The sequence below is a fragment of the Ochlerotatus camptorhynchus genome, unplaced genomic scaffold (assembly GCF_037179485.1).
Source record: "Ochlerotatus camptorhynchus isolate MF236.1 unplaced genomic scaffold, CSIRO-AGI_Acam_v1.1 ptg000143l, whole genome shotgun sequence".
In the NCBI taxonomy this organism is placed as follows: Eukaryota; Metazoa; Arthropoda; class Insecta; order Diptera; family Culicidae; genus Ochlerotatus; species Ochlerotatus camptorhynchus.
Window position 1 is genome coordinate 334633 of NW_027040633.1, and position 24218 is coordinate 358850.

The window sequence follows — 24218 nt, forward strand, 5'->3', positions numbered from 1 at the left end:
ACGTTCCATGAAAATTAACTCTTAAACAACAATAATTTATGATTTTCCTGAAACGGACCGTTTTGTCGTGATGGTTGAGTTATGCTGAGCTATTAGGGTGTTCAACACAGGTTAGGCTGGCGAGCTTGGAACGAGGATGACGAGCTTGACATACATGACTCACAGCGACTCATGTGTGCTACAGCTCAGCTCACTGCTTGCGGGCATCCTTATGTTGTGTACCGGAGAACAATGTTCAACGCCACGCGCCGAAAGCACTGCTGCTGCTGCTGCTGCTGCTGATGACGACCGGCCGGACATCACCTCACATGGTGATTGAATAAACACCGTTCGGCGAGACCGGATGGAAATCTGTGTTAGGGAAAGCGCTTTTTGCAGGCAATCGGAGAAAATTTGATCACAATTGCAACAGTTGGACATTTGTGTAATTTTCAATAATAACCTATTGAAAATTGATAGTGTCCTTTTTCACAGATTTGTAGAAAAATTTCAAATCGATTGGCTGAATTAAAATCCATTTGCTATTGACAGAGACCACCTGACCACTTTTCGTAACACGGTCGATTTTGGTCTTTTTTTAAATTGCACCCTTTTCTGAAATTGCATATGTTGCCGAAAGATATAATTCTACATAAAAAATGATTGCCATTGACAGGCAAACATTTATCGAAGCTATTTTGAAGCTGGTGACCCTGCATTATGTTCCGCTGCACTGCGTTGAATGGGAAGGATTTTAGCTTCTTAGCGTGAGCATGAATCGGCCGAATCTTGTAAAACACCTTACAGTTGCTGATAGGAAGATAAAATTCGCGATCAAGATAAATGGAAAGGGTAAGCTTGTGTGCCTGAAAATTGACAGCGCTACCAAAGATGAATACTAAGATGAAACTGTCGGAAGAAAAACTTTCTATTTTAGTGTCCTCTTTTACGGTCCGTTTCATCCAATGAATACCCCCCGTATTCAAGGTAATTTTGTGGTTTTGCTGTCCCCTCGGTAGAGATGAAATTTTGCGCTCATTTTTATCAAAACAAACACACCAAAATCAGAGGTGTCCCATTTTTTAATTACTCGATTAACAACTAATCGATTTTTTTTTTATTCGCTGTGCTGCCATTTTTCCACCAATGAGAGTGCAGCACATGTTTGAAACAATCGGTGATGATCCTCTGGAGAAGTTAATGCTTATATCGGCATGATATAACCGATTACAAATATTTTACTTTTCGGTTCGTTAATCGATTAATCGATAAATCGAATGAAAATCGGCCATCACTAGATGAATGTGAAACATCAATTCAAATATATGAACCGTACATAAATAATGACACAATTTGAAAGGGACCGGGGCTTATCACAAATTACGTCCACACGGTAACTGAAATGAACACGAGCGTTCACCGCCAGAATTACCGAACAGGATGACCATAATAAATTTTTATATAGCGGAAATGAAGGCTTCGGCATGACAGACTATTTTCGGCAACCCAAATTGAAACGGTAATATCACTGGATTTTCTTAAGAAAACACTCCGCTGAATGCATTCAAAGTATTCTTTAGGCTTTCAGCTTCAATTTGATTATACTTTTACCACTGAGAAAAAGCAATCTAGCAGGGTTTTCTGAAATGAAACACACGCACCACAAAACGCTGCTGATTTCGAGTTGCCGATGAAACCACAGCTGTTGAACACGCAGCTCAAATAGAAAGGTTGGCGAATAAAAAGAGGTTGCCCACAATAGTCGCTCTCACTAGAGAAGATTGGAGCTTTGTAAAAGTGTTTCAATACAGTTTTTGACAATTCTTTCGACTGAAATTGTTAAGGCCCACTCACATTAGATCCGGATCGGACGCGTTGCGACAAAGTGACAGCTAAATCTATTGTCTAACTGTCAAATTTACGTCAACGCAACGCAAACGGATCTAATGTGGGTGGCTCTTTAGAGCAGCTGGCGGCAAAAGATTGTAAACAAACCAATACTGTATATGTGTGCGTTCCTTAGAGAAAAAGGCTATAGAAAGATGGTAGCTGCATAGGTTACCGAGAATACGTAAATTCCCCGATTTCCTTCATTTTGGCTGGGCTTTTCATGCAATTAAAATTTTGACAGTAATCCAAAATTTCAGTCGCATTCTGTTTATGTGAAGAAATTGTTGGAAGTGCGTTGGTTGACAAAATATTTTCTTTATTACTATTTACCAGAATATCTGTCGCATTCTGATGAGAAGGCGAAGAGATTTCTGCAAGACTACAAAGATACAAATTCTGAATTTTAATTGTGATGTAAACATTCATTCACGTAGACTTGTATTTCATTTCACGCAACCGAGCAACTTGCAAACAATGTTGTTCACAAAGATGGGCTTTTGTATACAATATTTGCTACATTGCATGAAATGTGTCAGAACTTTACATGATATATAATGTAAACGTATATTATATGTGACGCTCCATTTATGTGCATCATATTGAACAGAAATTTACACTACTTTTTCGAACTGTGTGGATAAGAACGCTCGGTATGACTGCAGGTCTTCTAAGGCGTCATTTCGTGAAATTCCAAGTTCTTTGTGGACGTCCAATAAAATTTCGCGTAGAAAATTGATGTTTGTTGGCAGGCCCTCAACTACTAGCATTAAAGCTGCGCTGATTGCGGTGATTCCGCGAATACAGGTGGCAGGTGGCTGGTCATGCAGGAATGATAGGTAGGACCTCACAGTTGCATACAATATATAGAATGACATGTCTCATAAATCTATAATGTAAACTCAATTTATATGCATCATAGTAACGTAAATGTACACTACTTTTTTTTAGCTGGCTTTTTCATTTTCTTTTTCCTGAAGGCGACGGGAACGCCGTTTGATGTCATATGGAGTCCAGTCGCGTTTCCATATTTTTTTTATTTCCCAGCATTTGCCAGCTGTGGGCTGGTTCGTCACCGACGTTCTGTAGTTCATTTTCTATGTTGTTACATGCAATAGGATTGCAAGTGTGTACTGCTGCAGAATTTGTTTTCGCCATTTCTTCCATAGGTATGTGCTTTTACATAGGAAGCTAGAATAGCATTTGAGTCCGATTTGGTGTTCTTGGTGGTTCTTAATTTCCGTAATGAATTGCGGAATTAGGTCAATTGAGTGCACTGTTGCTGTTGTTGTTGATGTGATGGCTTCTACTGCTGCTGCCGAGTTGACTGCCTTTTCTACAGCGATACAGGCGTCTGCTGAAGGTGCGTCCAAAAGTGCTGACAGTTTACTTTTTATTTCAGTGGAACTAGTCTTGCTGCTGCTGGCGAGGTTAGAAAATGGTTTGTTTTACGTCGACAAGCATTTTCTCAAAGATTAGAAAATTTTACAATAAAAATGCTCTTGGTGGCTCATCGATACGATCTAAATTATCCGGAATGTGTATGTTTTAAAACAATATATTTTCTTACATATTTCACGCGTTAGCAAATGCAAGGAACGATTTTTCGAGAATGGTTTCATTTATTTTTATATTGTTTTATGGATATATGTATTTGTAATCGACTTCAAATCAATGAACAAATCAAATTTCTTTAAGTTGTGAATAATCAAATTAACATTTTCATGAAATTTCAAGCATTATGTTGCCCTGAACTCGTTAGCAATTTACAGTTCATAGGCCTGAGATTCGCAAAGGTTGAAAACCCAACTTGTAATACACTATTTAATTCTTTGAATCGGTTGTAGGACTCCCGTAAAGTGGTTGTCACAAAAATTGTTTTTATGACTTTATTGTTATTTAAAAAAAAGTTGGGTAAATTTTTTAGAGTGCATATTTTTTCAAATTGTCTCATCTATTACCTGCAATATTGCCCAAGACACCAAACCGATTGGACAAACAGTTTTCGACTAAAAATTTTCTGAAGATAAGCTTGATATTTTTCTATATGCCCTTTTAAAAAATAAGGCTGGATTCAAAATGGCGATATGAAGATGCAAAATGGCATTGTTGGTCATAAGTAACGTTTTCGCAAATTTTCAACCCAATCAAAAAATACGAAAGATTTGCGAATTCGTAGGGAATTGCTCTACCAGGAAAAAAAATCACTTCAAAGGATTCAGAACAAACAGTAAACATCAGCAATTTCGGACAAAAATCCAAAAAAGAATCAAAATTCAAATAACAAAAAAATTTCCCAATAATTAAAGATTACATTTTCTTTGTGATATTATTTATAATTTTAGAATTTTTTACATGAAAAAATCTTATAAAAATACATTTTAGTGAAATTTTCAAATCAGAATAATCAGAATTGACAAAAATCATTGAATACCTGCGTTTGGTTGAATTTTTAATTTGTACTAAAAACCAGTTAAAATTTTTTTTTACCAATTATTAAAAATTCACAGAAGTTAGCATGTTTAATAATATATATTTATAAATTTGTTGTAATTTCAGATTTTTTTAATGGTTTGTATTTTTCTTTAATGCTATCTTCACTGTTCGAAAAAGTAGTGTAAATTTCTGTTCAATATGATGCACATAAATGGAGCGTCACATATCATATACGTTTTCATTATATATCATGTAAAGTTCTGACACATTTCATGCAATGTAGCAAATATTGTATACAAAAGCCCATCTTTGTAAACAACATTGTTTGCAAGTTGCTCAGTTGCGTGAAATGAAATACAAGTCTACGTGAATGAATGTTTACATCACAATTAAAATTCAGAATTTTTATCTGTGTTCCTATAGATTTTCTTACAAAATTGTCTCAGAAGTCATCGATTAGAAGTGACATTTTCAAAATAATGTACCTATTGAAAAATATTGAAAAAGTTATTTTGAAAAATTTGACACCATTCAATGGCCGAATTTTAGTTCAAATGTAAATGATTGCCCATAACAAACAACGATGCAAAATTTTATCAAAATCCGCGTCAGTTCGATTTGCCATTTGGCGTGGACATGCTCTATAAGTAAGAAAGTTTGTGGTAAATTCTGTGCACAACTTAAGTTGCTTCCATGTCACTACGATGAAGTAATGTCCTGAAAATTAAAACTCAACTAAGCTTGATCTACAACAGAGATTAGCGAGAAGAAGCCAAGCACAAAAGAGAGCCGTGCAAATTAAAATTATATCATCACACTACTAGATGTACAGGTTATCCGCTTGACTAGATGTGTCAAGTGGTATTCATCCAAGCTAAGATTAAACTTAATTACCAGCTGAGATACGCTAGGATGAGTGGGGCTGCCATATTTGAAATGAGAAGAAACGCAGTATAAATTGCCAAATGAAAAAGCTGAATGCATTCTGATGCTCAACAATCCGGTGCGCTCGGATGTTCTTCACAGGAAAAATGTATATTGTTCCAGGGAAGCATTCAAGTTTCGAAATGCTACTTCATACTGTTGCGGAGAAGTATCAGAGCAGTGCTTAGTGTTTGCTTCTTGATGTACATCTTTGGTCTATTTTTGCTAAGCTTGCACTCTGCTAGTCAAGCATTGCGATTGTTTATCACAAGTCATCGAGTTCATTGCTTATTCATCGTAGAGAAATGGAAAATGTAGGGAATGTGTATTGTTGGTGGGAGTTTCAAACTTAACTTTTACGGCAGATTGTTTTCAAGTATTAAATTCTAATGTTTGAATTTGATTCCTGATGAGTGATTTCTGAGATCTTGTTTACTTTTTTCGATTTGTAGATTTCCAGTTACCATTTTCTCACCTTGCTAAGTGATTCTCTGTTTAATTTCATCGACATCGTTTAATTTCCTGCCATAACTTTTAAATTGTCTTCTGCAGTTATCATTCTTTATCTAAAAAAACACATCACACTAGGTAAATCCCATAATACATGAAAGTGTCTGTTCTCCCATCTTAATGTTTTTTATCGTTCTGCTTTATTGCTCAGTTAGGTACCTATCTTACTGCATAATAAAAAGGTAATATACTTAACTTTAGATCACAGACGAACATACATAACACATTGATTATTTCTCATCGCTAATCTACCGCCAACTTTTGAGTACACTGTGACGGGCAGTACGCTCAACAGATGGCGATAGTGTGTACCCGTCAAACGCAAGGTAAGGTGGCGGTACTACCAACTAATAAACATTTGAATTGACCGTTAAATGCGTGTTCGATGAACATCTTATGAGAGTTATGTCTGTTTGTCTGTGACTAGATCGCTAGTGAAGCGTGTAGAAAGTATGAGCTGAGCACCTCTTTCAACACAAGTTCTGTAGGTATGTATACCCGTTCATCGGAGTCAGAGCGTCGAGCAGTAGCAAGGCAAGAAAAAACCAACGACAGCGAGTAGGATATAGATTCCGACGCGATTGCTTTCACCAATAGACGGGCAAGTTGGGGAAGACAGTTCAAAATACAACCGTTGGCTTAAGGAGCGGAATGAATTTTTTTATTTCTTTTCCATTCTTAATACGAGAATTTCACGAGCAGCATTGCCAGTTCAGTACTTGAACTAATATTTCTGAATGAAAAGTATCAGAATAAGGAATAGGAAAGCAAGTAAACTCCGCGTTTGACCATTTTACCCCACTAGTTCATTTAGGACTGCTTTCTCCTATGCTCTCAGCAAAGCTTCTTTTCATAGTACTATTTTTTTTCTTGTGTATTTATTTCCTACCAGAGTTAACATCGTCTTTCCGACAATTTTATGTCCGTGTCTGATGCTAAAACACTGGAAGCTGGGTGGTATGCTTCGAGTCGTTTGTTTGATTTCTTTCAATTTAATTTCTTATATTTGTTATCAGCGATGTTTCGAATAACAGTTCACATCAAAAGACAGACATTCCTGTTGCTGTTGGAGAATAAAGTGCTTTTGTGATTGTTTTAGACACGAAGTTTTTTGACTACTGTCTACAAGATAAACTTTGAAGATCTCAACTTCTTGATTAAATCAAGCTTAAAAATGCATTAGGGCCTAAGTATCATTGATAGATTTTCTTCGTCGAATTTCTCTTTGCATCCCAGAGTCATGTTAACATATTCCCAGGTAATTGATGCACACAGATCGATGAATCATACTATTATCTAGCATTTTATACGGCAAACATGACCAGAAACGGTTTAGTACCCAAGTTATTAACGAAAGAGAAAGTCAATGAAGAGAATCGATCAATATTACTCAGGACCTACTGAATTGTCCAGCTTCCGTCATTTTTCTCATGAGTTGTTCTTCTATTACATCATCTTCTTTAGTTTATACTATACATTGGTGCGACCGAATAAGAAACCGGGTGCGATACCGAACTTTTTGCAGGAGGTACCACACATCTAAATCTCAATCCCGGATGCTCGAAAAATGTAATGCTAGCAAATCAATCTTCGGAAAATCGCTCTTGGTCCCTGCTCTAGCTGTTTTAGTCCAATTTTTTTCATAGGCTTATTATAACCCTTCGGCTGTGCCAAATTAAACATTTAGCGGCGCCGGTGGTGTAGTGGTACGCTTGATTACCTCTCACCCCAGCAGGCCTGGGTTCAATCCCAGTCGGCACCGCCGGTAGGTTCTGAGGCATAACATCTCTGATCACGCCACTTTCCTTCGGGAAGTAAAGCCGTTGGTCCCCGGTTCATAAGTCGATGGGTCGATAGGTAGGGTCCAAGTGTGGGAGCTGCCTTCCTGGCGTCGGTAGCATTGGTGCTCAGCACGGAAAACAAGATCGACGGAAACCAACCAAAGGAAAAAAAATAAACATTCGCTATCTGTTCCCTGGGATTAATTTGACCCAAATTCACGCTGCCGTATCTCAGAGATTTTTCAATGGATGTTTGAAATTTCAAATGTTTTCAAAGTAAATTAAGTGGACTTTTTCCAAATTATTTGGACCCTCCCTTCTAGCACTCGTCAATCTGAAAATGTACCTATGAAATGGGATATTTCAAAACTCACGCACCTGGCAGCCCTAGCGCTGCATTTCAGTTATTATTATTTGCTTTTACTTGACTTTTTTATATTATTATTATTATTTTCGAATAATTGGTTGCTTAGTTCAGAGTGCTAGTACACATAAAGAAAAATCGTTGATAAAATAAAAAAAAACATTGTTATAATTAAAAGTTTGCATTGGTTCTTTTTGGTAGAAAGCAGTTAGCTTTCAAAACGAAAGTCAATCAACTGTCAATTCAAAAATGTTTCGGCCATTCATTTTAAAAGTTTAAACTTTCAAAACGAATTGTATTACTGTCAAATGAAAAGCCAGACAGTTTTGAAAGAAAAATATATATTTTTCTAATTCAAATCAAAATCAATCGTAAAATTAAATATTTTCAGTTAAAAAACCATTATTTTCAATTTATTCACGTCGCTTTACATTTTATATTCTAATACGTGTTTTTATTTGGTTAATACATAGATCCAGACATATTTTTATCACTTGACAGCAATAACAATAACAATAAATCATTATGACTACCCGATTTTCAAAAACGTAGTGGCGGTAGGTGGCTTCCTTCCGGACATCAGTCACTGATTTGGCAAATCGGGAACTATTTTATTTGATGCGCTATTTGTTGTTGAAAAACTGTGGCAAATATGTGATTACTGCGGAATCCCTATCACCGAGTTGAAGACTCGGTTGAACAACACATGCTGATGTCGTTGCTGCACTACGTTGATCACGTACATGATAAATCCTCCATCACACACAAGGGGAACAAAACAGGCATCTGTGGTGGAAACATTCGAATCGGCGGAACACCCGTAAATCGAAAATATTCAGCCGATGATGCCGTATCGGTCATGGGTTGATTTTCCATATTGGGAGATCGAACCAGAGCGTTAGACTGGGTCATTTGTAAGAATGAGTTCCGTTCCACTGAAAATTACAAACAAGTTTGAACAACTCTTGAAGTAATGTCCTGGATAATGTAATGCATAATTACCTGGATACTAGATGAATTCAATCCGTTGAGTCAAGTTTGTCCAAATCTGGTGCTCTGAACTATGATGAAGTCCAACATTGGCCCTGCGAAACATCTTCAAGAATGTCGGAAGCTGAAAGCGATAATCTGCATCCCGGTTAGCTTTCCGGTTCCAGTTCTGCAAAATTAAAATTAATGAAAATTATATATGCGATCATTCCCAAAAATTCTCACCTTAATTATTTTCTGCCTGGTAAATCCGGTGGAAGCTGGGGTGGAAGCAAAGTGAGTGAAGTGTAAACTCCATTTCCATTCAATTGGAAGCTGCTTCGCCTTGTTTTGTGTCGCTCGTCATATTTAGCGCCAAACCGAAGTCCAGTGCTGCCAAAAACATCGCAATGAAGAGGTATTTTTGACAGTTCAACAACTTTTATTTCAAAAAATCACTTTTAAAATTACGAGTCGAAAAGTAAAAGAAACACTTTTAAACCAAAAAAATAACTTTCGTTTTGAATATTTTCAATGTTAAAACTACACAATTTGGAAAACTTTTAATTTAAAATTACATTATTTTTATAGCAACAATATTTGTTCTTTGTGTGTATATTACATAATTTTTAAATGTTTGTTTTTGCTTGACAGCACGCTTAGATTGAAGGTTGCCGTATTCGGAAAAGTTGTTCAAATATACTAAACCTCACCAGGTGGTGCTAGTATAACATTTTAATTATAAGTATGTGCTTCAGAAACCTTGTTTAGCTGAACAAGACTGTTTCGGAATTGCCTTAAGGGCCACCCAGATTAGATCCGGATCTGACGCGTTGTAGCAAAGTGACAGCTAAATCTATTGTCTATTTGTCAAATTTACGTCAACGCAACGCAAACAGATCTAATGTGGGTGGCCCTTTAGAGTGTTTCCAAAAAAAACAGTATTTGTGCTGAATAAATGGATCACGAGCATACATTCCTATTCCGAGACCTCAGTATACTGTATCAAACATTTTTTTGGTATGACTGCAATCAATCAGCAGCCCCTTTATAAGAGAGCGGTGTCAGCGCCGCGTGCTCATCACGATCATTCTTTGCTTGACCGTTCAGTTCAGATCGGATTCCCGCTCGCTTTCTTGAGTAGTTCGGTTATAGCAACAATCAATACGAAACTAACGATTTTGAATTGGCTCACTACTTGACTAGCCTATTGGTCTCAAGCAAACGATTAACGTAGCCCATTCTAGTCGAAATTCTAGTACTACACTATGTTTGTTTTGATTCGCTATGAAAGTTTGACAGATAAAATGAGGGGTTATTGGTTTTTCCTATGTTTCGAGGGGTGAATTGATTAGCTTGGGACCGAAGACAGTACCAGAACTGAGCCAAAAAGTTGAGCAAGTTATTTCGAGACCTTCTAGTCTTAGAGTTACCTCTATGGTTATAGTTTGTTTCGTTCATCGTTTTTTTTTCGCTTCGCGCCGTGGCTGTGCCATCATCGTCACACGCTCTGGCAAGTTTGATCCAACTCGCTAGCAACCAACAAATGATACATCAGCTTACTAACGCATCAGCAGTAGGGGGCCCTACGAAGAAGACCCGAATGCAGACCGGCAACTCAATGGACGACGCTAAAAAGCAACCAGTTTTCGGTGCTCGAGGAAGACAATGGAGATGGTGGTGACGCCGTTGCCATCACAAAAAAGGAGCGGATTCCCCCTCTATTCACTTCGATGAAGAATGTCGACCAGTGTTGGCAGATCACAACCTACGGCCTCGGTTCAAGTAGTTCATGACAGCGTCCTGTGGTCAAGCTGATGACAACGAGCCGAAGTGTGCAAACTGCGGTGGAAACCACCGTGCCTCCACTCACGACTGTCCCACGCGAGCGGAGTTCACAATGCGGCAACAGGCAACCAGACCGGTCGCCACCGCAACAATCTTACGCCTCCAGCCAACACTGATGCTCAGTACCTTGCACTCCAGCCTCGTGGACTGGTCCCGAACCTTGCACCGCTTCCACTCAACAATCCCGCTGGGTATTCTCCAACAGAGCAAGCGGCCCCAGTCGCCGTTCAACCCAGCATCGCCTCACTGCTGCAGCGTCCCAGATGAACCAAGGTCCCTCCACTGCCTCTAGTTTATCGTATGACAGTGCTGTGTCAGGTGAGTCCTCGGGTGAGTCCGTCGACAATTCCCCATTTACCAAGAGGAGCTTTAGACACTTGTTACAGAGATCATCATCATCCTGCGCACCTGCAAGACCCGATCTGAATTGCGGACCTGTCCCTCGTCACTTTCCACTTCTCCTCGCATCTCGTCTGTTACTGTTAATATGACGTCGTCAACTAAGCCAACGATCTCGACACCTTTTGGCAGCTTAAGCGTCAGTCGTAGTGTTGGACCAAGGATGGAGCCTTGTGGAACACCCAATGTGATCCTAATTGATTACTGCCCTATGTCTGTCGCATACACCTGTACCTGGTTCTGAAAGTAACCCATCAAATTCATGAAAAGATAGCCCGGGACTCTCATTCTGTGAAACTGCCTTCCATCATATTGCTGCCATCTACAAGCTTCCCCTGTGACTGCGACGTTGCGTCAATCATAATTCATAATGAAGCGGCAAACATTAATGGCGTGAATTTTGACAATCAACATTCATTCATCTTATTGTTGTATATGCTACATTGTGCCGTTGAATAAATACAAACTTTTTCACTCAGTTTGACAATATATCATACGATCAGACCGACTCAAGATTTCGTCAAATTGTATTTACTCAAATTTTGCATTTTCCAGGAAAAACTTCTCGAATATGAGGGAAAACTATCGAGGTTTTACTCAATCTATTAGTAAACTCCTAGACTGAGTAAAATTGTCATGGATTTACCTCATATTCGAGAAGTTTTTCCAGGAAAATCCCGGAAAATTCAGAATTGGAGTAAATTCACTTTTAACGAAATTTAGTAAATTTTGAGTCGGTCTGATCGGCTGTGCAGTTCCAGCACTAAATAGGTTTACCGCCTTGCAAGAACGCAACCGAGAAGGCACGTCATTCATCATTCTTATTTTTTTTTTCGTTTACCAACAGGAACACAGGAAAACTTTTCTTTTTAATATCTATTATTTGTTTCAAGTGGGAGGGGATGTTTGCTGGGTGCAAAGATTTCTTTCAATTTGCAACAGCTTTTCTCTAGAGCTATGGATTATGTTTTATGAGTTTTTTCGTTCTGGTTTGTTGCTGTAGGTGGTTGGTGCTGTCGTTGAAACTTGAAAGCTTTGGAATTCGCATCTCTTGAAAAAAAAACCACTAATTTTTCCTCATCCAACATGTTGGTGTTGAGCTTAGCCACCAGCTACTGATCGGGTCGTCATCGGCGGACATTGATTGCCATCCATTGAAGGCAATTGAATGACACCGAAGCCCTTCTTCTTTATTCCTTTATTTAACGTTGGTCTCTGTTCCGCAATCTAGTGCCAATCACCGACGGACATCGATTGCCATCCATTTGCCGGCAATCGAATGTGCAGAAAGGCAGCTTTCACACCTGTGTAGGATATCGCACCCATTCAAACACACATTGGCTGGGACCAACGGCTTTACTTCCCTTCCGAAGGAACAGCTAAGACCTGGGTGGCGACAATTTGCTTCTGTGTTCTGTTCCCTGTTGATTTTTTTTAACAGCAAGCCTACCGTCCCAGCTAGTGTTGCCAGCAATATGTATTCATTTAATTATTTTCAAAAATAAATGTTCGAACAAATCATTTCGTCCCTTCCGAATTTTTGCATGTGTACTTTGATGTCAAATTCAACCAATCAGCGGCTGGTCTGAATAAGACTGCACGGCGAATGAGAATGACCCAAATTTGAGTTTAGTTCACTCATAATCGCCAAAAGTGCAGGAACTCAGCAATGAGTAAATTTGCCTCATGTTTTCCCAGGTTTTTCCGGGATATTCCAGGGGAAAATTCCCGAATTTGAGAAAAGTAAAGATTGGATTCATTCAGTCTATTGGTACTACTCCGAGACTGAATAAAATTTTCGTCAATTTCCTCATTTTCCGCAGATTTTTTGAATACAATATAATTTCATGCATTTAGTTGGTATAGAAAACTCTCAATTTACATAGTTGAAGATGCTAATTTCGAATAACTGACTGAAGTGGTCATTTTTATACTATAGATGAGGAGGAGATGAAAGTATAGAATTGATAGTTCACCACCCGTGTCCCCTCGAGATCGTCAAGTCGACGATGACAGGAGCACATACCGTGGTAGGGGTAAACAATAGCTGCAATTTCCAAACCTACGACTGGAAGCCTTCCTTCGAATAACAACTGGAGTGCGGTAAAAATCGGTAGAACTGTTTCAAACACATCGCTAAAGTACTTGAGCAGTCGGCGATCATCTCTTTTTGCCAGTGGTGGCGGGGGGACACACCCCTCATCATCCCTCTTCAAAGGGGGAGTTTGGTAAAGGGAGATGATAAAACCGATTTGTACCTTACTTAAAAGTTGTCCTAGCTCGCTATCTACTCTTCTATATGCAATTTTCACACTGCCGTAATCTAAACGGAACTATCAATTCTATACTTTCATGTCCTCCTCATCTATTGTATAAAAATTACCACTTCAGTCAGTTATTCGAAATTAGCATCTTCAACTATGTAAATCGTTGACTTCACGCAAAAGTAATACTAAACATTTAGTCAAAGAACTCTCAATTATTAACTGTGGAACTGCATCTAAAGGGTGGATCGGCTAAAAATTGGTCAACTTAAATTTGGCGGATTTATTTTCATCGTGCATTTAAAAACCCTGAACACTCCTCATTTTGTAAGTCTGTGCGTACGGAATGTTGCCTCTATTTTAGTATTGCCCTAAGAGGAATAGGTGACAATTAGCTCCTTCCTCTTTTATTTCTATCTCTATCTCTATCTTTATCTATCTCTATCTCTATCTTACGCACATGAAATCGACCAATCAGGAGCTGGTTCACGTTTGACAGAAAAGTGGTTTATTTTCGCCTCCGTATAGGTTTTGCCATTTCCCATTCAGTTGTCAAAATGGCGTCGAAGCACACGGTTAGAAAAAAGTATCCAACGGTCAGTTCACTTTTACCTACTTTTGACTAGTTTGTCTCCTTTTCTCCTTCTAATGTTGTCAAAAACGGAGTAGCAAAACCACCCAACAGGGGTAGCAAAGTGTGTGAACTTAACGTTGAGTATAATCATATTTACCTACTTTTGGGTACAACTAACTTACTTTTGGGTAGAAAGCTAATGGAAAATTCCATACGAATTGCACACAAGGAAATGAAAACTACTTTGGCCCGCTTTACCTACTTTTGGGTTCCTGCACTAAAGTGCCGAAATGAGGGAAAAGAACTTACTTTTGGGTACTTTTTTCTTACCGTGCAAGAGGAAGAGCGTATCAAAATTCTGGATCAACAATAGAAAAGGGCCCATCAGCATTTGTAAACAAACCATTCCAAAGCCCATTCCTCACAAATCGAAGGCCGCCCACACAAACCAACACCATCATGGAAGTTTTCCCTATCCGATGATGGTGTTGGTTTGCATGGGTGGCCTTAGCTTTGTTTGGAAAGGGCTTTAGAACGATTTGTTTACAAATGTTGATGGTCCCTTTTCTATTGTTGATTCAGAATTTTGCTCGCTCATAAGCGAACTCTAAATTATTCCCACGTAGACTGATTGCGTCAGAAATTTGATTGCGTTATAATCTGGGAGGGAGAAACAGACTCGAAAATATGCACTAATTGTTTTTACAATACAGCTTTCCCCCGAAGAACTCGTTAGCTACTGAGTTCTACCAACAATCAATTCGAAACTAACGATTTTAAATTGGCTCACTACTTGACTAGCCTATTGGTCCCAAGCAAATCGATTAACTTATCCCATTCTAGTATAAATTCCAGTACTACACTATGTTTGTTTTGATTCGCTATGAAAGTTTGACAGATAAAATAAGGGGTTCGTGAATTTTCCAATGTTTCGAGGGGTGCATCGATTAGCTTGGGACCGAAGATAGTACAAGAGCTGAGCTCGTTTCTTATAGACCTTCTAGTCTTAGAGTTACCTCTATGATTCTACCCACCGCTTTGTCACGGTGGGTTTTCAACCAAGCGCTCTGATTTTTTACGAGTGACTAGTTCTCCATTGTCACCCCGAAAAAAATAATAATAATAAAACAACGAAATTACAATGATTTTTACTGTTGAATTTTGATTACATTAAAATTTATTGTTAAATTATGTAGATCAAATTTGTTCGGGAAAAAACACATTTTTATATTGTTAAGATGCTTAACAACTTCCCTTTTTTACTGTGAACCATGAATTTCTTTGTGATTTATATAGTAATGGACAAAAATGTCCAATGTTTTGACCGAGGGGGGCAACACATCTAAATCTCAATTCTAGATGCTTAAAAAATCTAACACTAGCGAATCAATATTCGAAAAATCATCTTTCATTTCTCGCATCTACTTGCATCGTGCTTCATCTTTTTGCAGGAAATCTTCAAAATCGACATAAATCTTTCTTCTATCTACTCAGCGTGCGTGCAGCTAGCCACAGCAGAACACAATTTTTTCTGCATCGTAGATAGAGTCATCCCCCTCGGTTTTGACAGTAAATATCATGGTTACAATGACAATGAAAATCATTGTATTTTTATTTGATTTTTTTTACGGGACTACTCACATGCAAAAAATCAGACCGACTGGTTGAAACCCCGCCGAGAAAAAGCGGTGGGTGCAACTCAGTGGGTAACGCGTTCTTCGCGGGGGATAGCAGTATATACCGCGTGGGTAAAAGTTACTGTAAAAATATCACACCATAGATTACTGGAGCAGTTACAAACTTTTGCCTGATTTGCTTCTCTTCGTCAACTGTTCTTTCTTCTGATAAACTCCGTTACCAGAAACTTCGTGTGCGTGCTTAGCAAGGATAATGAAGAAGGAAGATCGTGTTGCAACTTACTCGTCATGAAAGTAGAGGAAGTATTTATGGCATGGAATTTTGAAACTTTTTTTTCTACTTATTCTGTGATCAAAATAGAACTGACAAACAGACTTAACTAATTGAATGGTCTTCGTGGCAAGACAAACACTTCAATTGTGAAAGTTGTGAATTGGGTTGCTAGAGGAATACGCACAATTTATCTGGAAATGTGGAGTAGTAAAATTCTTCTTTATTTTGATTTGTTATGTGGTTTACAATCTCTAATACAGGGCAAGAGGTTAGCCAGAAGGGCTCTTCATCTTTGGTGAACTTTTTGATTTTGTGTTGTACATGTTGTGTTTTACTGTGTAATGTTTTTCAATTTTCTTCTTGTGAAGTATGTTGTTTGAATGTTTTAATTTGTTATTCTACCTACTTAACCTAACTTAACCTAACGTGCCAGATCCCTGACGATCTGTTGATCGGATCGCCTACAGTAATCTCTGAACCTTGCGATGGAGTCAGCTCTCCGTAACTCCAGTGTCTGAAGACCACACACTAAGATTTTTTACAGGAGTCAGTATTTTTTTACTTGGTTTTTGAATTGCTGAAAAAGTCGGTAAAAATTCAAATGACCGTTATCCGTAAGGAATCAATGAAATCGACCAATTTTATTTTCTATCATTAAATGGGGTTAATAGAACTAAGTATGTACAAGTTCAGAACAAATATTCTCATTAATAAATTTTCCACATATTTTTAAACTTTTACCGAACAGTTCCGCAATTCAAAAACTCGGTAAAACCGTACTGACTCGATTAGTGTGCAGTCAGGCGGTGGAATTTATAGTCCGCGGGGGACTGTTAAGGATCATCCTAAGGATCTTGTTTTGGATCCTTTGGAGTTTGAGGTGATGGCATTTGGCTCAACTCTCCCAGATTGGCATCCCGTATTCTATTACGGGAAGGATGATTTGTTTGTAGACAGCAAGCTTATTTTTCAGGGACAGGGTAGACCTCCTGTTGATGAGTGGATACAACGATCTTATCAAGATGTTGCACTTGGTTTTGGTTTTGTCAACGTGCTCCCTGAAAAGAAGCTTGCTGTCTAGTGTTAGCCCGAGGTACACTTTCTTTTTGGACCATTCCACCACTGAGCCGTTTAAGTAGATCTTATTATTCTCAGACGGAACAAGTCTGGGAGATTTTGAGTGCGGAAAGATGATGACCTCTCTGAAGTTTGGCAGTCAGAGCTCCGATGACCCTACCCTTGTAGACGATGGATGTGTCATCTGCGAACAGAGACAACGATCCACCATCAGGGAGAGCCGGCATATCGGAGGTGAACAGGTTGAATAGAATGGGGCCAAGGATGCTTCCTTGTGGAACCCCGGCACCGATGTTGAAAGCATCCGATGTGATGCTATTCAGAGAGACTCCGAACGTCCTGTCCGATGGATAGTTGTTTATTATCTTCACTAGGACGGTACTGCTGCAATTGCCAGACATTGTCAAACGCTTTTTCAACGTCCAACAACGCCATGGCAGATGTTTTCGAAACAGACTTGTTTCGTCTGATAATGTTTGTCACTCGAGTCAGCTGGTGGACGGTCGAACGACCTTTCCGGAAACCAAACTGTTCCTGGAGTGAGATATTGTTTTGTTCGGCAGATCTTAGGAGCCGGTGGTAGACTGCTCTTTCGAACAGTTTTGATAACCCTGAGAGAAGGCTGATTGGTCGATAACTTGAAGGAGAGGACGGATCCTTCCCAGGTTTCCGGATTGGTATGACTTTAGCTGATTTCCAACACGAGCGGAAGTAGCCAAGTCTGAGGCACTGATTAAAAATCAGTGCCAGATGGTTGTAGAATTTGGAACTCAAGTGTTTGAGTTCCAGATTCAGGATGTTGTCAAAACCAGGGGCCTTCATGTTTTTAGATGATTTGATAAAGGCTAACAGTTCGTCAGCCGTAATTTCAGATGATTGATGAAGATTGGTTGCATTTTCAGCAACCTCAGATTCATGAGGGTTGACGATGTTTTGTCCGAGTCCGAGATTATGGGAGCTGACGAAGTGTTGACCTATCGCGGCAGCCTTCTCTTCAGGAGTTATAAGATGAACCACTGGGTCGCCAGGACGATCCAGTGGGGTCAGTGGTGGAATGGGTCTTGGCTTATGCTTGGAAATGTGGAATACTTAATTTATCTTTTATTTACGATCAGAAAGCTGGAGTAGACAACAGTAGTGGAGGTAAATGTGCATTTTTTGAAAGAACCATCGTCCAAAGCGAAACAAAACAGCCACACACGGGAGATGGTGAATATGTACATTTCAAGCGAACGGCGGACGTAGAGAATAGGGAAATGTCGCAGCCCATACTTTTTCAAACAGTTTATTGTAATTGAATGGCGTGTCAAATTATCAACTCCATTATTTACGCATAATTATAACATCTATGCTTATGAGTGGTTAGTATTCATAAACATCAAATAAATGCATCAAATCAAACAAGCCAGAAATCAGCAACATGACATAAATTTATGTCGCGCTGGTCTAGTCGCACAAAGACGAAAAGGTTCTGTCGCTGGCACAAAACAGTTCAGAAATGTCACGACCTCAGGCTGCAACAGTTCAATCTTGATCGGTTTTAGGGCTATGGCGCTGAAGTAAAGTTTAAATCCAAGAAAACAGCTCCCTAAACTGTCAAAACTGCGTCCAGGACGTCATCGTACGATGATATAATAGCGTGTGAAATTCCGACGGTTTGACAGATCTTCTTCTTCTTTTGATTCTTCTAGCTAGTGGTTCTCAACTTAGGGTTGATGCATCTATCCACAGTTATTAATTGAGAGAAGAATTTCCAACCCGAAAGATTTCCTATACCGGGAATCGAACCGCCACCGCCTTGGTAATACCGTGTTTTTACTGACTAGGCTATCTGTGGCCCCAAGGGTTGAAACGTGCTTGTCCGTTTTATTTCACCTGTCCCGAGCACTTTTTCGTTTATCTTCTGCTTAGTCAAAAGCACAAGACCAGAATAAAAAGTGTTTCAGAAGATGTGCATGTGCGTGTACCTGTGTGTGATCGGAAATTCCAGTGGACATTTGTTCGCAAAACTTTCGATCCATATACATGTGTAAAAGGTTATGATGGAGTGCTCTGGCTAATATTCATGTCACGCATAAAGTCTTAAAGTTCAGTAAAAGTATCACCTTTTGAGCAAGGTGAGATAAACTAACCAGAAGGGGTTATCATAATACACGTCATTTTGGCCACCCTTTGAGGCACTTTGAATTCATATGAAAATGGCAAATACGAATGAAATTGTTGTTGTCAATACATAGGATACAAACGATGTCAAATCTCCAATTGAAAAGAAACCTTAAAGATCCGACAACATCCGTTGCTGTCCGACTCCGCTATGCTGAGACCGGCACGGTGCTGGTAGTGTATTGCAGGAAGTATAGAATGGCAACATAAACTAACGAACTTTGGGATTACTTCTCAGTTCACACATGTAGGTATATATATGTATGTATGCATATACGCCAGGCTTTCCAGACGTTAATGCCATGTCCATGTGAGAGATGACCCTTTTCATTTCGTCCGTCTGTGGTCGATCTCGTCTTGTCCAGAAGAATAGCAAGCAAATTAAGGCGATACCGAGCATGTCGTTTGTAATGCGGAAGGACGGCAGGAATGGCTCAATTTTTCAGCAGCTTATCTGGAAATTTGTCGAAAGCTCCGCAGGGAATCATCCGGAACGGATCTGTCAGGCAGTAAATTTGATTGCCGTTTGGTTTAATGTTGACGATAGTGATAATATCTACATGGAAGTTTCTGTGTTGGAGTAGCTTTCTTAGATGCTTGTGAATAGCTGCTAGGTCCAGATAGTAATAAATTTTCTTCAATTGTCGTATGAATCCAGAGCAAGTGGGCGGATTCAGACGACAATTTGGTGAACTGGGCTGTTCAAGCATGAGGAGACATGATCTTTTAAGTGATGCCAATTTCAGTGCAACATATATAAAACACAAGAAAAGTACAAGATATATATTTTTTTTTTCCTTTGGTTTGTTTTTTCCGTCGATCTTGTTTTCCGTGCTGAGCACCAATGCTACCGACGTGCCAGGAAGGCGCTCCCACACCTGGACCCTACCTATCGACCCATCATCAACTCATGAACCGGGGACCAACGGCTTTACTTCCCATCCGAAGGAAGGCGTGATCAGAGATGTTATGCCTCAGAACATCCCGGCGGCGCCGACTGGTATTGAACCCAGGCCTGCTGGGGTGAGAGGTAATCACACTTACCACTACACCACCGGCGCCGTTAAGGTGGAATCATGTCAGAATCGACCAAGGACGATCTACATAAGGAAATTGCCGGTGAAGCACGGAATGAAATACGAAGCGGTAGAGAAAAAGTACAAGATATTTCAAAAGAAGCAACCAACGGCGGCAGGCATCCGTTAGGGCATCATCATAGGTAAGTATATGTACATCATCAAAAGTAAGTCACTGTAATTATAAAATTATAGCATTTACATTTTTGTATATTTTTCAGTCGCGTGTGATCCGTGTGCTATATTTTAATTGTATTAAAGTTTAGTTTGAAGTTTCATTGATAATGTATTATTGTACTAATGAGATAAGATATTGCTTTTGAACGTGCGGGCAAACTGTTGGAGAAATGTGGAATACAAAAGCATTATTTTCGGTAGAATATGACTTTTGCTCGACCCAGGTTCATACACATATTTGCGTCTTGCTGGAAAATGATGTTAAGATCTATCCCAGTAGTAATAAGTATATTGAAATTGCTGGTTAACTGCTTTCGGGGGCGTCATTTTACTTAAATTGATTTTTATCCAGGCTTGATATATCGTCAGTAGTAGCTTGACGTACGTTAGATATTTGTCAATCATTTTATTTGTTAATATGACTACAGGGAAATAACAGCAACTCGATGATTAAAACGGAGCCCGTTTGCCTAGTGTCAAACGTTTTTGCTTACTGAGCTGAAGACCGTGGGTTCAATCCCAAGCTCTTTCGCGTTATATGATCATTAGGACATCAATTCAGCTTATCGTTTACCAAAACGAACCCTGCTGCAAACCATACTCTCTTATCCAACATCCCAGTGATTCCCCGTGGAAGTGCAGAGGTGTTCTCGGCTTCCATCAAAGCGAGTGTCACGTCAACATATTCCTACCCATTCCTTTCTTGACCTGTGTTTGGGCGCGGCCGGCGCTGGTATTGCCTAGTTTGAGATCATCAGTTTTTACACATTGAGGATGATTGCTAGTCCCAAGCATCGTCTATTGGTTCTTTGTGTAATTACAGCTGATCTGGCAATAACAGAGTAGCAACCGTGGGTTGTGAATCATGCTCATGCTCATGCTCATGCTGACCGTCTTTATTCCCCACCCTCACCTCATACGTATGTACATTAAAAACGCTAATTTGTGATCGAAAAACATTCTGTTTTCGCACTGATCACGAAGCTGGTAATGCAGCAAGTTGATTTTTATATCAAATGTTAGGAACGCTCTTATTTTTGCCTGTGAAAACTGAAATCGAAAGACACTCAAATAAACTGTCATTTTTATATTTTTTGTGAGCGAAATTGTATTTTTGGGTTTAATTGACATTAAACCAAAAAATACTACCGGTTGGTGCAATATAAAGTTTATCAAAGTGTCTATCATGCGAAATATCGTGGTGGCGCATATTGCCCCACCACCCCGGTTTTACACCATTTCTCTCTAATTCCTTAATTGTAATGTTTTGTGGAAAGATATGGGTTTTACGCCTTTTTGAGTTATGCTAAATTGCCTTTTCCAATCCCATAATTCATTCAGACTAATAGTCATATGGATTTATATTGATTCAATAAATATATAAATGTTTAAATCTAATTTAGAATTAGACCTTTTAATAACGGATTAGATTATATTAGCAATAATCCTCACATTTTTGTTCAGAGTTCAGATCACCTATCCGTCGTGATTGGACGTGCGTCGACTTAGCTCCCATTTTCACGTTTGTTTTGAGCGAATTGAGGTGTTTCAGTGCTTGTGGTTCTAGTTAAATCTAGGTTTCAAAGGCTTTATTGATCTGCTCCGGTTCACACAGTTTAAAATCGTTCACAGGAGGTGTTTTATTTGTAAATTTTACCTAACGCATGCTGGAAAAAGTTCGAAGCGAACGAAGAATGGAAGTGCTACAGTGTGTATGTGTGCTATGTAGCAATCCCGTAGTGTTATAGTTCGCGGTGTGTGTATGCTTGTTTCCTGTGTAAAAAAATGAAATGGAAAATGGCATCCGAATTGATGCCTTGTCGTGAATGAGATGGCTATGGTGAACGAAAGAGTTCATGTAGAGGTGCGAGGAGTGAAAGAGAACCTCAGCCAACGCAACGCCTTGAGGTATGTGGCGAAACAAAAATGTAGCTGCGAGAACACACTTACAGACAATGCTGAGTATATCATACATTTTCGGAAATTATACACTGTGGAACTGCAATAATTGTAATTTTAATAATTTTTTATTTTGTATTTAAATTTTGTTTTCTATGGGAATTATACTTTCATTCTGGGTGTTGAGGTTGTCGAGATGACCTGTAGGTTGGTCTGCTTTTGAATTTTTCGAGGAGGCATAGAAGTGGATTGAACCTTAAAGCGTTTAAAGCGTGTAGTGGGACCACTCTACTACACGGAATCCGCAAAATACGCAAAAAATGACTATAAAGTACTTAATTTTTACTATGAGGTATGCATATTCGGGGGAAGCGGGGATACCCCTAAAATCTGGGTATTTTTATTTTATTTATTTTTTACGCCTCTTATAAGTGTCTCTTGCTTATAAATGAATAACTTTTACTAGCAGCTACTCATGGATGCGTGAGATTTTAGTCATTTTATGAGTGTTTCGTTTTCCCTCGAGTGTGCATACTTTATAGTCATAAGAGAGTTTTTGCGGTTCCGTTGATTATGGAGAAAAGGGTTAAAATATAGCTCGGCTAGTTGCATGTAGGAATGTGTGTAAGCGACAGAAAAGCATAAACTAACGCAGGAGAGTACGAATGAGATGCTCCATGAGGAACAAGCATAAATTTACGATTCCAGATGTTGCCAGATCAGCTGAAATGTGCAGTTAAATAATCATAGTTAAATTTGTGTTAAAATTTATCATGAATTAATTTAAATTAATATTTTTCAATCATGATGGTCGAGGTGGTCACTTTGTTTTTAGTTTTATGTTTGCTAAGTATTTCTCATAATCGTATTATCTCACTAACTAACTTTATTTCAGGCTTCAGCAGTGTGGATCAGATTTTGGCAACACGTATCCAATGTATTTTTGTTGTTGGTGCTCGGTACCTAGCGCTATATATATTTTTCTTTCAATGTCATATTTTAAATGCAACTATATAATATTAAATCATATGACATATGTCTATTTCGTATTCCATGCTGTTGATTCTTTCGATTGAATTATCAAATTGCAGGATTAAGATTCATGACTTGCCCTAAATGTGGATCCAGACTCTTACTACATACTTCAACTTAATCTATATTAGTTGGAATACTTATGATGTCGGTATTGATAATATTTTTTACATTATTAAATTATATACAAAATATTTATATGTTTTACATTGTTCAAGTATACAAATCTTTGATGTAATACTTCAGGTCCGGTTGCGGTTATCGATGCTCCAGTTTAATGTATAATTCTAATATTAGGTTAAACCACTCTTCTAAATTATCGGGTGGTGGCATGCGGGATGTATGGATTTTAATTATTTATGTTTGCTTTCAGCTCTTCGATGATGATACACCTCTAGGATTGTATTATAATATTTCATTTGTATTATTGAATTTTGCATTTATATTATAAATATTCACTTTTTTAGCTTAGAGATGCACTAGCCTACAGAAGTTAAAGTAAAGTTAATGTAAAGTTAAAGTAAAGTTGAAGAAAAATTAAGGTTAAGTTAAAGTTAAGTTAAAGTTAAGTTAAAGTTAAGTTAAAGTTAAGTTAAAGTTAAGTTAAGTTAAAGTTACGTTAAAGTTAAGTTAAAGTTAAGTTAAAGTTAAGTTAAGTTAAAGTTACGTTAAAGTTAAGTTAAGTTAAAGTTAAGTTAAGTTAAAGTTAAGTTAAGTTAAAGTTAAGTTAAGTTAAAGTTAAGTTAAGTTAAAGTTAAGTTAAGTTAAAGTTAAGTTAAGTTAAAGTTAAGTTAAGTTAAAGTTAAGTTAAGTTAAAGTTAAGTTAAAGTTAAGTTAAAGTTAAGTTAAAGTTAAGTTAAAGTTAAGTTAAAGTTAAGTTAAAGTTAAGTTAAAGTTAAGTTAAAGTTAAGTTAAAGTTAAGTTAAAGTTAAGTTAAAGTTAAGTTAA

The 24218-nt window shown here is 38.4% G+C and overlaps 1 protein-coding gene and 1 long non-coding RNA gene across 2 annotated transcripts in view; both read right to left on the bottom strand.

Annotated features, from left to right (window-relative positions):
• The window catches only part of CrzR (corazonin receptor), a 138145-nt gene that overhangs the window by 95344 nt on the left and 18583 nt on the right, over nt 1–24218 (bottom strand). The gene's annotated exons all lie outside the window — the stretch shown is intronic.
• LOC135700839 (uncharacterized) lies at nt 8542–9241 on the bottom strand. The gene is made up of 3 exons (XR_010517606.1): nt 9097–9241; nt 8884–9040; nt 8542–8816 (listed from the first exon to the last, which is right to left on the bottom strand). It is a non-coding gene; the product is annotated as an uncharacterized LOC135700839 (long non-coding RNA).